Source organism: Macaca nemestrina, chromosome 2 (assembly GCF_043159975.1).
Source record: "Macaca nemestrina isolate mMacNem1 chromosome 2, mMacNem.hap1, whole genome shotgun sequence".
NCBI lineage: Eukaryota > Metazoa > Chordata > Mammalia > Primates > Cercopithecidae > Macaca > Macaca nemestrina.
The window spans coordinates 93,170,749-93,187,941 of record NC_092126.1 but is presented as its reverse complement, the minus strand read 5'-3'; positions in this window follow the sequence as shown (position 1 = coordinate 93,187,941).

Sequence of the window (17,193 nt, the reverse complement as noted above, 5' to 3'; positions counted from 1 at the left end):
TTCTAATTATTTCAGTCTCTTTGCTAAATTTATGTGATGGAATTCTGAATTCCTTCTCCATGTTATCTTGAATTTCTTTAAGTGTCCTTAAAACAGCTGTTTTGAATTTTCTGTCTAAAATGTCACATATCTCTCTTTCTCCAGGATTGGTCTTTTGTGCCTTACTTAGTTCGTTGAGTGAGGTCATGTTTTCCTACATTGCCTTGATACTTGTAGAAGTTCATCTGTGTCTGGACATTGAGGAGTTACATATTTACTGTAGGCTTCACAGTCTAGCTTGTTTGTACTCATCCTTCTTAGGAAGGCTTTCCAGATAATCAAAAAGGCTTGAGTGTTGTGATCTAAGATATATCTGTTTTAGGGGCCACTCTAAGCCCAGTAATGCTGTGATTCTTGCAGATTCATAAAGGTACCACCTTGATGGTATTGGAAAAAATCCTAGAGAATTCTCTGAATTAGCCAAGCAGATACTAATTTTCTCTTCCCTTACTTTCTCCCAAATAAATGCAGTCTATATCTCCTGCCAGGACTGGGTCCTTTCCTTCAAGGCAGTGGTTTCCCTTCTGGCCCCGGGCATGTCTAGAAATGTCATCCAGAAGCTAAGGGCTGGAGAGAGAGCCTTGTAATTGTAACCAGTGTCCTATCCTGCTGCAGCTGAGATGGTATCCAAGATGCACGACAAAGTTCTCCTCACTCTTCCCTCTCCTCTCTTCAAGTGGAAGGGTCTCTTTTGGAGCCACAGGCTATGCAGCCTGTGGTTAGGGGAGTGGTGATGCCAGCACTCCTTTAGCCACCCCAGCTGGGGTCTCAGTAGGTCACGTGCCACCTCCCATGCAGGCTACTGGTTCTGGGCCAAGTTTAGAAGTAGAACTGTCCTAAAAGTTGCAGTCCTTGTGTCCTGCACTGTCTTTGTGCAGCCATCAGAGTTGTCTTATCTTTGTGTGTTGCCTTATTTTAACATGGTTGTTGTTTTCTAAGCATTCAGCCTATGATAAATTAATTCATTGACGTATTACAAGCATATCCGAGAGCATTTTACATCTAGTGCTGCGGTTTGAATGTCCCCTCCAAAATTCATGTAGAAACCTAATCTCCATGGTAACAGTATTAAGAGGTGGGGCCTTTGGGAGGTAAAGAAGATAAAGTCATCAAATTGAAGCTCCCCTGGTGTGACTGGTGGCTTTATAAGAAGAATAGAGATCTGAACTAGCACACTTGCCCTGTGTCTTGCCTTGTGATGCCTCCCACTATGTAATGACACAGCACGAGTTGTTCACCAGAAGCTGGGTAGGTGCCGGTGCCATACCTTTGGACTTCCCAGCCCCCAAAACTATAAGAAATAAATTTCTTTTCCTTGTCAATTTCTTCTTTTTGCAAATTGCCCAGTCTCAGGTATTAAATATTCTGTTATAGCCACAGAAAATTCCTTTACTACAGATCATTCTTTTAACAATGGAATAAAGCATTTTTTACTAAACGAACTTTGGCTTTTGAGGGATTTTTTAAAAGTTAAGAAAAGTTCTTTGAAAGTTTTTAATACCATTTTGATGATTACTGCCACTTTCTTTCTTTTTTTTTTTTTTTTTTTGAGATGGAGTCTCGCTCTGTTGGCCAGGCTGGAGTGCAGTGGCACAATTTCAGCTCACTGCAAGCTCCGCCTCACGGGTTCACACCATTCTGCCTCAGCCTCCCAAGTAGCTGGGACTACAGGCGCCTGCCATCCCCCCACCCCCTGGCTAAGTTTTTGTATTTTTAGTAGAGACGTGGTTTCACTGTGTTAGCCAGGATGGTCTTGATCTCCTGACCTTGTGATCCACCTGCCTCGGCCTCCCACAGTGCTGGGATTACGGGCGTGAGCCATTGCCCCCGACCCTAACATTAACTTTTAAGACATTTTCTATGTAATTTTGTGCTATAAGTATCCTCTTAAAATGCTTAAAATTTCAAAGGAATCATCTATGCAAATGATTTATATTGTTTTGGAGAAATCAAGGAAAAGTATAAGTCTCCTCTTCAAATGCTTAAAATTTCAAAGGAATCATCTATGCAAATGATTGACATTGTTTTGGAGAAATCAAGGAAAGTCTTTGCCCCTGGTTTGTGTGAGACAGAACAAAAATAGAAGTCCTTCAAAATGAAATAAAAGTAAGACTGAGAGTTCAGTGACAGTAAAAAATTAGAACTATTGGTGTCCATGAAAACATCAATTTAATAGTTATCTCTCAGAAGGTGGGATGGTGGTGATAGGGAGTAGATTTTTTACTTGCTGAAAAGACAAGAGGGTTGAGTTCTTTTATGTTAATTTTAAAACTGTTAATTTGGCTGAGATTTGGGGTATACTTATATATGATAAATACTAAACCTATACAATTATCATTTGAAATTTTTATAGAAGATGGACTACCAATGCAAATATATTTTATATGTCATCTGATTATGTCACATTTCCTGTCTCCTCCATCTGTGTCAGTTAGAAGAATGTAATTGTATTCATTTTCAAGATTCAGAAAGTGAGACATGAAGAAGGTTAATGACCTGAAAGTAAATCTGTAACTTTGAATTGGGATGGAGCAGAATCCAGAATGCATGATTCAACTTCAATTAATGATCTGTAAACACTGTAGTGAGAATCATTAATACCTGGCTCTTCACTGGTTGTGTAACACTGAGCCTGTATCTCACTATTGTCATTCCACAGTTTTTTTTTTTTTTCTGTGAAACAGTGAATAACAATTTGGGTGGGTTAAATGATATAATATATGCAAAGTACCAAACTCAGTGCCTAGAACCAAGTGAACACTCCATTAATACTAGAATTATTTATTTACTTGTTCTTTAAATCATTGTTTTGAGAATAAAGATTAATATTAGTAAAATGTTTTCACATTCCTTTCCATTTTTATCATTCCAAAGCATTGTCCATTTATATTTGAGAAGGATTTCTGGAACAGAGTTTTAAAGCATTCTGGCTTTTCAGCCCACAGCAATTTTAATCTCATGGAAATTACAAACTTACACTAATTGTATAACATCACACACAGGGGCCTATCATGGGGAGGGGGGAGGGGGGAGGGATTGCATTGGGAGTTATACCTGATGTAAATGACGAGTTGATGGGTGCAGCACACCAACATGGCACAAGTATACATATGTAACAAACCTGCACATTATGCACAGGTACCCTACAACTTAAAGTATAATAATAATAAATAAATTTAAAAAAAAAAAAAAAAAGATCTAAGTAAAAATCTCAAGTGACCCAGGGGCCATAGGTCTCTCCAATTCTCCTTATCATCCTGGGACTTATTTGGCCCGGGCTTGGACATAATCTCCCATAGATGCCTCACAAACTGAGAAATCAATAAAAGAATCTGTAGCAGCTCATGGTACAAGAGGCAAAGTCACAGAATCTACATATTAAATTATGCTGCTACCCCACTTTATTCAAAAAACTTCTGAGGTTTTTTTTTTATTATCAAGATTTAAGTCTCAGGATTTAGGACTTACCCTGTTTTCTTGAATGTGGCTTATTTGCCATAGATTAGAGATGATGAAAGGGATCTTTTATCATGGTTGAAGGCAACTGCTTCCTACAATTGAGAAAATTGAATCCCAGGGATATTACTGACTTTCTTAATCTCTACACCCAGTCATGTGCTTCTATGTAATGAAGTAAGAGTAGAAGACTAATAAGGTCACTCCGAATGACAGATAATTTTGTTACAACTTTATTGAGGTGTAATTGGCATATAATAAATGGCATATATCTACAAGTTATATTATGATAAGTTTTTACATATGTGTATACTCATGAAATCATTACTATAATCAAAATTATCAACATATTTATCAACCCCCAAACATTTTTCATGCACATTTGTAATCTTCCCTTCCTGTTCTTGCTCCCTGCCACCCCAATCCCTGTCATTCCAAGGCAACCACTGATCTGCCTTCTATTACTATTGTTTAATTTGCGTTTTCTAAATTTTTTATTACTAAAAGTACATACTATCTCTATTTTGTATGGCTTCTTTCACTTCAAAAAAACATATTTTGAGACATAGCCTTGTTTGTACATGTGTCAACACTTTTGCCTTTTTATTGCTAAGAAGTACTTCATTCTATGACTATACCACAATTTGTTTATTCATTTACCTGGTGGACAGGTGGTATTAGTGGACATTAGGGTTCTTTCCAACTTGGTGCTATTAAAAATAAAGCGGTTATGAGCATGGTGTAAAGTATTTCAGTGTACATTTGCTTTTGTTTTCCTTGGTTAAATACCTAGGAGTGGGTGAAATGGTTGAGTTGTATGGTAATATGTGTTTAATTTTTAAGAAACTATTAATATCCAGAGTAGTTATACCATTTTATATTTCTACCAGCAGTTTATGAAAGTTCTAGTTGCTTCACATTTGCATTACAGTTTTAATTTATGTTTCACTAGTGAGAAATGATATTGAGCATATTTTAATGTGTTTGTTTGCCATCTATACACATCTTTGATGAAGTGTCTGTTAAAATCTTTTGCCCATTTATTGTTGTGTTATTTATATTCTTATTACTGACTTGTAAGAATGCTTTACATATTCTGAATAGAAGTTATTTGTCAGAAACGTTTCTTGCTTTATCACACTGGCAAGAATATCTAGTACACTGCTAAACAGAAGTGGTGAGACCAGACATCCTTACCTTGTTGCTGACCTTAGGAATATATCTTTCACCACCAATGTGATGTCCTTTAGTAGGCTGTGAAAATTCTCTTACATTTATTTAGTGCAAGACTTCTTTTACTAGGACATAATTCCTTTGGTACCACAGGAAACAGCTCAGCTATGATATTTACCTTTCCCCACTTCTACTTATGTACATAGAACTCTTATGTACAAAAGTAGAAGATGGAGTTTTGGAGTCAAGCTCTACTGACCATACTGAAATCACATTTTTTCTTCTAAGAGCAATGACAAATATTGGCATATGTGTCTGTATTCTCCTTTCTATGCTTATGGCAGAAATTAATAGTTGATCACAGCATTCTTTTCCAGGGAACCCAAATGCAGACACAGAAACTAGGTCATCACAGGGTCCAGGCAGCCTCTACAGTTAGCATTTGTGAGGAATATTTTGTCTCTGAACTGCAATATTTCCACCTGAAAAAAAACGAGAAAAAAAATATTCAATTTTGTGACAGATACAGATGTAGGTATATCATTTGGTATCTGGATATGGTCAGGAAGCAGCTGTAGAGAATCATCTTCAGCTTTGAGAGACTTTTCATACCTATTTCTCCAAATAACCTTGTGGAGAGAGTGGGGATTTGGGGAAACCAGATCATTTACAACACTGTAGAACCATTGGATGGTCCAGAAGAAAGTCTCCTTTGAAATCATCTAACTCGGGAGTTTTCAGACTTTAAATGTTCTTAGCTTTAGAATATTTTCTCTTAAAAAAATTGCCAAAAAAATTCAATATATAAGTGCAATGTTTATGTCTCTGCTAAATTCATAGGCTGAAATCCTCACAGCCAAAGGGATAATATTAGAAGGTGGAGCCTTTGGGAAGTAATTAGTTCGTGAAGGTAGAGCCCTAGTGAATGAGATTGATGCCTTTATAAAAGCACCCCCAGAAAGCTCTCAGTCTCTTTCTGCCACGTGAAGATACAATGAGAAGTCAGCAGTCTACAACCTGGAAGAGGGCCTTCCCCAGAACCAACCATACTGGCACAATGATCTCGGACTTGCAGACTCCAGAACTGTGAGAAATACACTTTGGTTGTTTATAAGCCACCAAGACCATGGTACTTTGTCATAGCAGCTCAAACTAAGACAGTAGGAAGGTAAAAGTAGAACAGTTGTAATCTCCCCATAGTCCACTCCTTCGTGCCTTGAAAGCTCCTGAGCTATCTCATTGAAAAATGCTAAGGCTTCATTAAGCAATGTTTCAAAACCACAAATTTGTCCAGCTTCCACTTAATGAATGTTGAAATACAAGGAGTGATATAAAGTGCCTAAGGGACTTGAAGACAGATTATTTGATCACAGTCTGATATTTTCTTCTATACCATATGCATGCACAGAACACATATACATTATATACATGTGAGTCATTAATGATAAGAAGAAGAATAACTACAAAGCCACACAATATTTTACAAAACACACTGTCACTAATGATATCACTTGGCATCCATAACATCTTCGTTTCCAAAGTGGGAACTGAGGCTCAAAGAGAAGTAACTCACCCAAGGCCACAGAGCTGATATGTTGTTAGGTTGGGACTCAAGCACAACTCTATTCTTAGGTGAATGTATAAATATATACACCTACTATGTACCCACAAAATTTAAGAATAAAAAATAAATAATACAATAAAATAAAAAATCTCTCCAGGTGGTACTAGTGTGCAGCTAAAATTGTGAAACACTGGCCTACAGAATAGAATCCTAGCTCCTTCATATAGCACACAAAGCCTCTGTGATAGCTCCAGGTCCACCTCTCCAATCTTACCCTCTGCTGCTTGGCACCCGACACTTTGCACTCCAGGATCATAATGGTAGAAGTTTACTGAACGTAATACATTTTTCCACTCCTTTTCACATTATATTCCTTCTCTCTTTTCATATATCTAATGAAGTCCTAGTCATCCTTCAAGACCCTGCTCAAGTAGTGACTCTTAGGTGAAGATTTCCCTGACCTCTTTAAACAGAGTTTATGGCTCATTCCTCTGGTTCTACTTTACCATGTACACTATTCTATTACTGTGTTTATAATAGTGACTCACTTAATTATCTCCCTTAGTGAACTTGGTAGAGCAATGTCTTGCTCATATTTTTTGCATAATGGGAGTGGAGTTTTTTCTGTCTACCACCACCAGTCATTTTCTGCCTTTTTGACTCAGTACGAATTTTCCTGATGTTGTGGGATCATTATATCTTTCATATATGAAGGAATCAGGAACCTTGCTTAAGGGCATCCTCCCCTGCATATTATCTGTAACAGAATTGCAGGGACTGTCAGCAAAAGCAAGTTAAGTCAGCAATCTACAGATTGCCACAGCGTGAGTTTCTGGTAGTTGATCAATTAAACCACATGTATTTATTATGTGTCTGTTTTATGCTTGGCACTATGCTTGACATCTCAGCATTACACCACCAGGTAATCTCTACCTAAAGTTACTCACTCTCTAGTTTTCCATGTTGACTCATATGAAAGACCTGAAGTATATCCAGCATATTTGCAACTTAACTGAGAAGTAGAGAGCTATACCCTAACATTCTTAAAATGTGAAGAATGAGCAATAAGCCATTGTATGGTTTGTTTACAGGGGTCTTTTTAAACTCCTGGTGGATGTTTACAGTTCCTCCATTACAGTCTCAGCTGGTTAGTGTAAGATTTTGAACCCTGTTAAAATGCAATAACCTTGGAAAGGAAAACAGTAAGTTGTTGCTAGTTAATTTTGCTTCCCTGTTAAAGAAATGCCTAGGAGTAGATTTTTAGGAAGACAAAGGATAAGAGCAAGAAGAGATGTCAGAAAGAGGCATTAGCAAGTAGGTAAAAAGTTAAAAAATGAAATACTAGGAAAATGAATGATTCTACAAGATTTAGATAAAATATTGTGGTATATTGTGTGGATGAGTAAAATTAAGGTAAATTTGTATGTAAGAATAGAAAATATTAAAATCTGGCTATTTCTAATAATTTTCAAAAATTTCTGTACTAACATAAAAATTTAAGTATGTGCTAGAATGAACAAATCAAAAGGTTATTGATGATAAAGCCGCTATGTCAGAGATAACCCAAATATCCAATAATAGGGATAGTTTAATAAAATAAATTATAGTATTTGTAAGCATTGAACTTCTACACAACTATTATAAATAATGATCTAGAACAGTATATAATTTCTTAAGATGTTATAGATTAGGAAAGATATGCATGATGTATGAAGTGAAAAAATCAGATTATAAATACTATGTATGATCCTAGATTTTTGGGAAAAATATATGTACATACACATATATACATATGTATTTCTATGTATATACACATATATACATAGAAAAATATATGTACATACACATATATACATAGAAAAAAAGATCTAACCACAGTGTTAACAGTGCTTATTTTTGTAGGAGTCTGGGATGGAAAAACTACAAATATTATAAGGAAGTAAAGAACTTTATGCTTATATATATCCTTTAATTTTGTTTTAAACTACAATTTTAAAATTATTATAAACTTTAAAGGAAGTCTAGGCAAGTTATAAAATTATAGTGCATTCTGTCATATCACATGGATTATTAATTATAAGAGAACGTGAGGGAAATACTGAGTGTTTGACTAAGAGCCCCGGTGAGGGTTCTGCTAAGAGAAGTGACAAAGTTAGCTGAAGGATCACTATTTGCAAGATCCTGCTTATATGGCAAGGGCAAACAGACAAACCCAAAGCATCCACATAATTAAAAATAATATTTAAAGTCAGATAAGATTTGCAAGGTAGACAAACTTTTCCATTCATAGAAATAAACACCTGTTACAAGAATGAAAATTCAGGAACACAGGACCACTGAAGATACAAGGAAGAAATGGTGCCAAATGCCAAAACAGATAATATACAAATGTGGGAAAGATTGTATATGTAAGTGAAATTACATGTGCCCTGCATGTTTCTGCTTCTAAGTCTGGGAAAATTATCTATCCTAGGCACACTGTTAATAGAAACCATAAAAACTAGCTGTAAATTAAAAAAAAAAAAAAGATGTTGGCTGGGCACAGTGGCTCACGCCTGTAATCCCACCACTTTAGGAGGCCGAGGTGGGTGGATCAACTGACATCAGGAGTTCGAGACCAGTCTGGCCAACATGGTGAAACCCAGTCTTTACTAAAAATACAAAACAATTAGCCAGGCATGGTGGCACACACCTGTAATCCCAACTAATCAGGAGGCTGAGGCAGGAGAATCGCTGGAACCCGGGAGGCAGAGGTTGCAGTGAACTGAGATCGCACCATTGCACTCAAGCTTGGGCAACAAGAGTGAAACTCCGTCTCAAAAAAAAAAAGAAGAAGAAGTTGCATAGGAACATGTATTTATGACATTTAGTCAGTTTATAATTCACCATATCTATCTGTACTTATCTTATTTCTTCCCCCTCTTTGAACTCTAAGGATCAGATATTGGGAACTTGTTCTATTTTCTCCAGTAATTAATTCAAGGAAACAATAGATTGAAAATTAAAATCTCCTTACATAGTTCTTGGATCCTTATTTCTCTAGTAAGCTTAGTGACTACCAATGGCATTGAAAAACACAAGTCTAACTTTTCTACTAACTTCTAAAACCCCTGCTGCAAATAGAATCAAAATTAACAAAGGAAACATCTCAAAAACAATACAAAGACCTCTGTGGTGCATTAACACTAGTAGGAATTTAAATGCCACATGCAAATATCAAATGACATTTACAAGGCACATACCTTGTCTAATTCTTCTGTGAGCTAATGCAGTAATTACAGATTTATATGTTTCAACAGAATCACCATAAAGAATATAGCAGCCAGGAATATTTCAATCAACGGGGAAAAGCCACAAAGAATTACTGAAACTGTCACCTACTCAGATATAAAGTTCACCGGGTTGATTCTGCTATTCTGACTGACTGACCCCTTTCCTCCTTGAGAATGAATGTAAAAAGTAGGGTACCTATGTAGAATAAATATCCATATTTATATCTGTATCTATGTCTTTGTCTGTATCTATGTCTTTATATATCTCTATTCTTATGTGTTTATATATATGTATATCTGTATATGGGCTTCAGACTGACATACAGAGTACCAACTCTGGGACATATCCAGATTATAGCCAAAGATAACACCTGAACAAGCAAAGCCATACTCTAAAACAGTTCTGTTTAATATGCCATACTGCAATAACGGATAATGGAAATGTCCTATGCCTGCATTGTCCAGCAGACTAGCCACTAGGTACATGTGGCCATCGAGCGTGTGAAATGTGGTTACTGGGACTGAGGAACTGATTTTAAATTTTATTTAACTTTAGTTAATTTAAATTAAAACTTAAATAGCCAGGTTTGTCTGTTCACTACCATATTGGGCAGTTCAGCTCTAAAATAAGGAAACTTATGAAATGACACTGATGAAATGCAATCAAAGTGAAGAAGCTTCCTTTTCTTACCAACTGCTTGCATATGAATAAGCTGAGCTTCTCTTCCTGTCTATAGAGTTGAGCCATCCACATGGATTTATGGCAGGGAAGAAAACAGGTAGAAGATAAACACTGGCTATTTGAGATGCTTAGGATTCCTTCTTGAAAATGAGGACTGTGTGTTACTTCTCTGTACATGCAGTAAATAGAGAAGTACTAGAACAGAATAGGTGATCAAGTAATGTTTATTTTTTAATATGTTGAATAAGGTTCTTGTTTATCAAAATAAACAAATCCAGGCATCTGAATTCTATAAATATATGAAAAAAAAAATAAGCACACAGTTGACTATGCTCTACTCTAGTTCATGGTTTGCTTTAGACTAAACTTTGGCTATGTGTCTATACCCTGGAAATATTAATATATTGAAAATCACACATTTAAAACTTTATTACTATTAAGATACATAGAATGTTTTCACAATAGTATCTTTACAGATATTTGGCTTAATTTTTTCTTGGATTTCTTCCGCACCTATAGAAGAAAGGACTATATGAAAATAATGTCTCTGTATGTATAAAATTCTGAACACATTACTATTAGGTTGTTTTATTTGTGTTCTAGGTGTGATTCCAAATGCCTGTTTTATCTTATAGTTTAGGGCTGGAAAAGAAAGTTTATCTCAGTTAATTTTTATGTCCCAAAGAAAAGCTATAGATCTTTGGTCTTCATAGCCAGGAAGCTCTGAGAAACAAAATAAAAGGAATTTCTCATTTGTGGGAGACAATTCCATGGCTCTGTCATGTTTCTGCATGTCTTCAAGTGAGACAGTAACTACTTTTTGTTCTGGATTGTCTTTTCAAGGATTTGTTTTATAGCAAATAGCCTTGGAAGATAGAAATAGTGTCTCCTTCCAGAGCAAAGTACAGGCATGCCTATTGCCTATTACAAAGGTTTGGTTTCCTTATCTCCTTATGCAATGCAGGAGAGGAACTCTTGGTATGTGCAGAAATCACCTGACCCTCTTCATACTGCCCTATTGCATCTGGGGCTCAGGGAATCAGTGTGAGAAAATACAGATACTTTGGCTAATGCTATTGCTGTGAGTTATGAAGTCCTTTTTTCTCTGACCTGAGTGTCATGGATTCTTTCAGCACTCATGAAAATGTGGCAGGCAAATTGTTAACTTGCAAGTAGGCTCAATCTCAGATCCTTCATAGTTTTAGATACTTATTTGTAGCAAAAACCCTTAGAGTTTTGGTGTAACTCACTCTCCTCTTCGATTATATAACCCTGTATTGTTATTTTATTTGCCTCATTTTCTGTCTTTTAGAAACTGGAAGACAAGTCTTTCACATGGTCTAAGAATTAACAAATGATTATAAATCTTACGGCTGCAAGTTTCTACAGATTTTAAGGGATAAAACAAGTTCTGAAGTAAGCCTTGAGGCCTTTATTAGAAGATGATTAGGAGGATCCAAGAGTGAAATCAGGCAGGAAGCCAGTTGGGGAGTTACTATGGAGCTAGGTCATTGTTGCAAAAACTGGAGCGAGAATCAATATGAAGCAAAGAAGATGGCTGATAGTCATAGGAGTGAGGTCTAGGGTCAATACTAGAAACTATGCATTCCAAGTGGGGTTAGTCATGGTAGCAAAACACAAACCAGAGTGCATCAAAGGACACAATCACATGTATGAAAGGCAACCCACAGAATGGGAGAAAGTATTTGCAAATCATATTTTTAATCGCACAGTGGCTTACGCCTGTAATCCCAGCAGTTTGGGAGGCCGAGGCAGGAAGATCAGGAGTTCGAGACCAGCCTGACCAACATGGAGAAACCCCGTCTCTACTAAAAATACAAAAATAATTAGCCGGGTGTGGTGGCACATGCCTATAATTCTAGCTACTCAGGAGGCTGAGGCAGGAGAATCGCTTGAACCCAGGAGGCGACGGTTGCAGTGAGCCGAGATCACACCATTGCACTCCAGCCTGGGCGACAAAAGCGAAACTCCATCTCAAAAAAAAAAAAAAAAAAAAAAAAGAGAGAGAGAGGTTAATATCCATAATATATAAATAACTCATAAAACTCAACAGCAACAAAAAGAATCTGATTTTTAAAATGGGCAAAGGACTTGAATAGACATTTCTCCAAAGAAGATAGTCAAAAAGCACAAAATGACCAAAAAGCACAAAAAGATGCTCAATCTCATGAATCATGAAGCATGTGCAAACCAAAACTACAAGGAAATATCTGCCATCTTCTCACCCATTAGAATGGCTATGTTTAAAATAAAATAAAATAAAATAAAATAAAATAAAATGACAAGGGTTTGTGATGATGTGGAAAATTTGGAGCCTTTGTGAACTGTTGGTGGAAAAAGATTTAGGTTCCTTGACTCAAGAGTTCCCCTCCTGCATTGCAGGTGCAGTCATTATAGAAAATAGGATGGCAGTTCGGCAAAAAAATGAAAGTAGACTTACCATATGATCCAGAAATTCTCACTTCTGGGTATCTACCCCAAATAATTGAAGTAGGGTCTTAAAGAGATCTTTGTACACCCACATTCATGCCAGCATTAGTCACAATAGCTAAAAGGTGAAAACAACCCAGATGGCCATCAACAGATGAAAGGACACACAAAATATGGTCTATACAGACAATGGAATATTACCCTTAAAAAGAAAGGAAATTGTGATACGTGCTATAACATGGATAAACTTTGAAAACATTATAGTAAGTGACATAAACTAGTCACAGAAAGAACAAATGCTATATGATTCCACTTACATGAGGCACATAGAGTGGTCAAATTCAGAGACAGATGGTAGAAAGGCAGCTGTCAAGACCTGAAGGGAGGAGAGAATGGAGAGTTGATATTTAATGGGCATAGAGTTTTTAGTTTTACAAGATGAAGAGTTTTGGAAATTGGAGTTGCACAATAATGTAAATGTACTTAACATTACTGAACTATATTTTCAAAAGTTGTTAAGATGATACATAAAGTTATGTGTATCTGACTACAAAATTTTAAAGTACAAGGCAGAGAAGAGTAGAATTTGCTCAGATTGTCACAGCAGGGTACAGCTCAGGGGTTTATAACTCTGAATCTCAGGGTAAATCCCCACTTAAGTCTCTGTGGCTGTCACTTCACCTAACCACAATGGGCTCAGGAGAGATACTCTGAGTTCACTTCTTGCACAAAACTTATAGTCTGGATATCAATTAGATGCAATTTGAAAGTATTACAAACACTTTCAGCTCCTAGAACTGATAAAAGAATTCAGCAAAGTTTCCAGATACAAGATTAATGTACACAAATCAGTAGCTCTTCTATACACCAACAGCAACCAAGCAAAGAATCAAATCAATAACTCAACCCCTTTTACAATAGCTGCAAAAAATTAAAATAAAGTACTTAGGAATATACCTAACCAAGGAGGTGAAAGATCTCTACAAGGAAAACTACAGAACTCTGCTGAAAGAAATCATAGATGACACAAACAAATGGAAACACATCCCATGCTCATGGATGGGTAGAATCAATATTGTGAAAATGACCATACTGCCAAAAGCAATCTACAAATACGATGCAATCCCCATTAAAATACCACCATAATGTGGGGAAAAGAAAGAGATCAGCCTGTTACTGTGTCTATATAGAAAGAAGTAGACATAAGAGACTCCATTTTGTTCTGTATTTGAGAAGCTGGTAATCTGTGACCCTACCCCCAACCTTGTCCTTGCAAGAGACATGTGCTGTGGTAACTCAAGGTTTAATGGATTTTGGGCATGCAGGGTGTGTCTTTGTTCCTAGAAAAGCTAGGTGTTGTCCAAGGTTTATCCCCATGTGATAGGATGAAACAATGCTGCTAAAAGGTTTATCTCAAGGCACAGGATTTTCCTTTAAACTTATTCATGTCACAGAGATACTTCTTCTTATGTCTTACTGCTGATTTCCTCCCTAAAAACGATCCTATTGTCCTGCCACTACCTTATCTTTAAGATGGTAAAGATAATTATCTATAAATACTAAGGGAACTCAGAGACCGGTGCCGGCGTGGGTCCTCTGTAAGCTGAGCACCGGTCCCCTGGGCCCCCACTTTTCTTTCTCTATACTTTGTCTCTGTGTCTTATTTCTTTTCTCAAGTCTCTTGTTCCACCTAACGAGAAACACCCACAGGTGTGGAGGGGCAGGCCACCCCTTCACATAATTCTTCACAGAATTAGAAAAAAAATTCTAAAATTCATACGGAACCAAAAAAGAGCCTACATAGCTAAAGCAAGACAAAGCAAAAAGAACAAATTTGGAGCCATCACACTACCTGATTTTAAACTGTGCTATAAGGCCACAGTCACCAAAACAGCATGGTACTGGTATAAAAATAGGCACACAGACCAATGAAATAGGATAGAGAACCCAGAAATAAACCCAAGTACTTACAGCCAACTGATCTTCAACAAAGCAAACAAAAACATAAAGTGGAGAAAGGACACCCTTTTCAACAAATGGTGCTGGGATAATTGGCTAGACACCTGTGGGAGAATGAAACTGGTTCCTCGTCTCTCACCTTATACAAAAATCAACTCAAGATGAATTAAGAACTTAAACCTAAAACCTGAAACAATAAAAATTCTAGAGCATAACATTGGAAAAATCCTTCTAGACATTGGCTTAGGCAAGGATTTCATGACCAAGAACCCAAAAGCAAATGCAATAAAAACAAACATAAATAACTGGGACCTAATTAAACTAACGAGTTGTTGCATGGCAAAAGGAACAGTCAGCAGAGTAAACAGACAACCCACATAGTGGGAGAAAGTCTTCACAATCTATACATCTGACAAAGGACTAATATCCAGAATCTACTAAGAACTCAAACAAATCAGTAAGAAAAAGAGAATCCCATCAAAAAAGTGGGCTGAGGACACGAATAGACAATTCTCAAAAGAAGAGATACAAATGGTCAATGAACATATGAAAAAAATGCTCAATATCACTAACAATCAGGGAAATGCAAATCAAAATCACAAGGCAATACCACCTCACTCCTGCAAGTATGGCCATAATCAAAAAATAAAAACGAAACAGTAGCTTTTGGTGTGGGTGTGGCGAAAAGGGAACACTTCTACACCGCTGGTCGTAAAGTAAACTAGTACAGCCACTATGGAAAACAGTGTGGAGATTCCTTAAATAACTAAACGCAGAACTACCATTTGATCCAGCAATCCCACTTTAGGGTATCTGCCCAGAGGAAAAGAAGTCATTATTCAAAAAATATACTTGCACATGCATGTTTATAGTGGCACAATTCACAATAGCAAAATCGTGGAACCAACCCAAATGCCCATCAATCAACGAGTGGATAAAGAAACTGTGAAATAAATATATATATATATGAATGACATAATACTATGCAGCCATAAAAGGGAATGAATTAACAGCATTTGCAGTGATCTGGATGAGATTGGAGACTATTATTCTAAGTGAAGTAACTCAGGAGTAGAAAACCAGACATCGTATGTTCTCACTGATATGTGGGAGCTAAGCTATGTGGACACAAATGCATAAGAATGATACAATGAACTTTGGGGACTTGGGGGGAAGAGTGGGAGGGGGCCAATGGATAAAAGACTATAAATAGGGTGCAGTGTATACTGTTTGGGTGATGGGGGAACCAAAATCTCACAAATAAGCAATAAAGAATTTACTCATGTAACCAAATACCACCTGTACCCCAATAACTTATGGAAAATAAAAGAAAGTATTATAAACACTTTCAGATTAGTGAATCTTAAAAACAAGGTAGTTACTCCCTTTTATATTTTAAAATGATTTTTCAGTTACACAAATGGTATATAAATTTATTCCCCTCATAAAACAGCAAAACATTACTGGTGAGGCAAAAGTCCTTTGATGACTATGGCAAGAGACCTCAGGTGCCTATCCCAGTATTCATCTTCCCTTTCTGACTTAGTAATAAGCTAGAGACATGGCCAGGTAAAATAATGCAATGTTTCTCATACTTCTTTGCAGGTAAAATTCACCATCTGAATAAATTAGAACAATAAAATGTAGATGAGAATGTTATTTGACAGCATCTCGGAAACTTCCTTAAAGGGTAGCTGGCACGTGTGCTGTGTTCCTTTTTTTTTTTTTTTTTTTTAATTTCTCTACCCTTCTCCTTAGACCTTAGAAATCATACGTGCTGACTAGCACTCTAGCACTCATATTGGGCTGTGAAAATGAGGATTATATGTTAGAAATGTCAGAGAAGAATGCTGGAAAGAGCCTGTCTTCCTATCTTTATGGAATCTTCATACTTGTACCATCTACCTCTAGTATTCCCTTTTAGAAGAAAAAAAGTCACTGTGAATTTAACTTTATGTCATAGACTTCTCAAACTAACCCTGATAGACTCTCATCTCAATTTAAATGCCCGCTTTGTACTTTCTCACCCTCATCTTAAGATAAAACTATAATCAGTTTGGTGTGTAACCTTACATACTTGTCCTGTGGATATGGGCACCCATAGAAGAAAATATATAGTATTGCTTTTTGAGGCTTTATGTTTTAATATTTTGTTCTCTTTTTTCACCAAAATGTCATTATAGTTTATATATTGTACATATTGTTCAGCTACTAACAACTTACTTAATCTTGGTTTTAATATATTCTGAAGCATATGCTTTCAGATGTAAAAATAGGATATGCGCCTGAATTCAGCTCAGAATGTTCCTTCAGGGACAACTAGCTTCACATAACAGAAGACATATGATTGCTAAAATAATAATAATAATAACCTTACAAGCAAATGTCTGGAGAACCATGGCCTCTGCTGGTAAAGCAACTTGAGAAAAGTAGTTATGTTACTTCGACATCCTAGATTTGCTAAAAGTATCTTAAGCTATTAGCTGATAGTGAATTTGCCCTGCATCAATGGAAATCAAGTTGGAAATGGAGAAAGTCCTCCAAGGGGAAAGGTCTTCTATTCTAGAAGTTTAAGTCAGAGAACTTTGCTGCTTCAA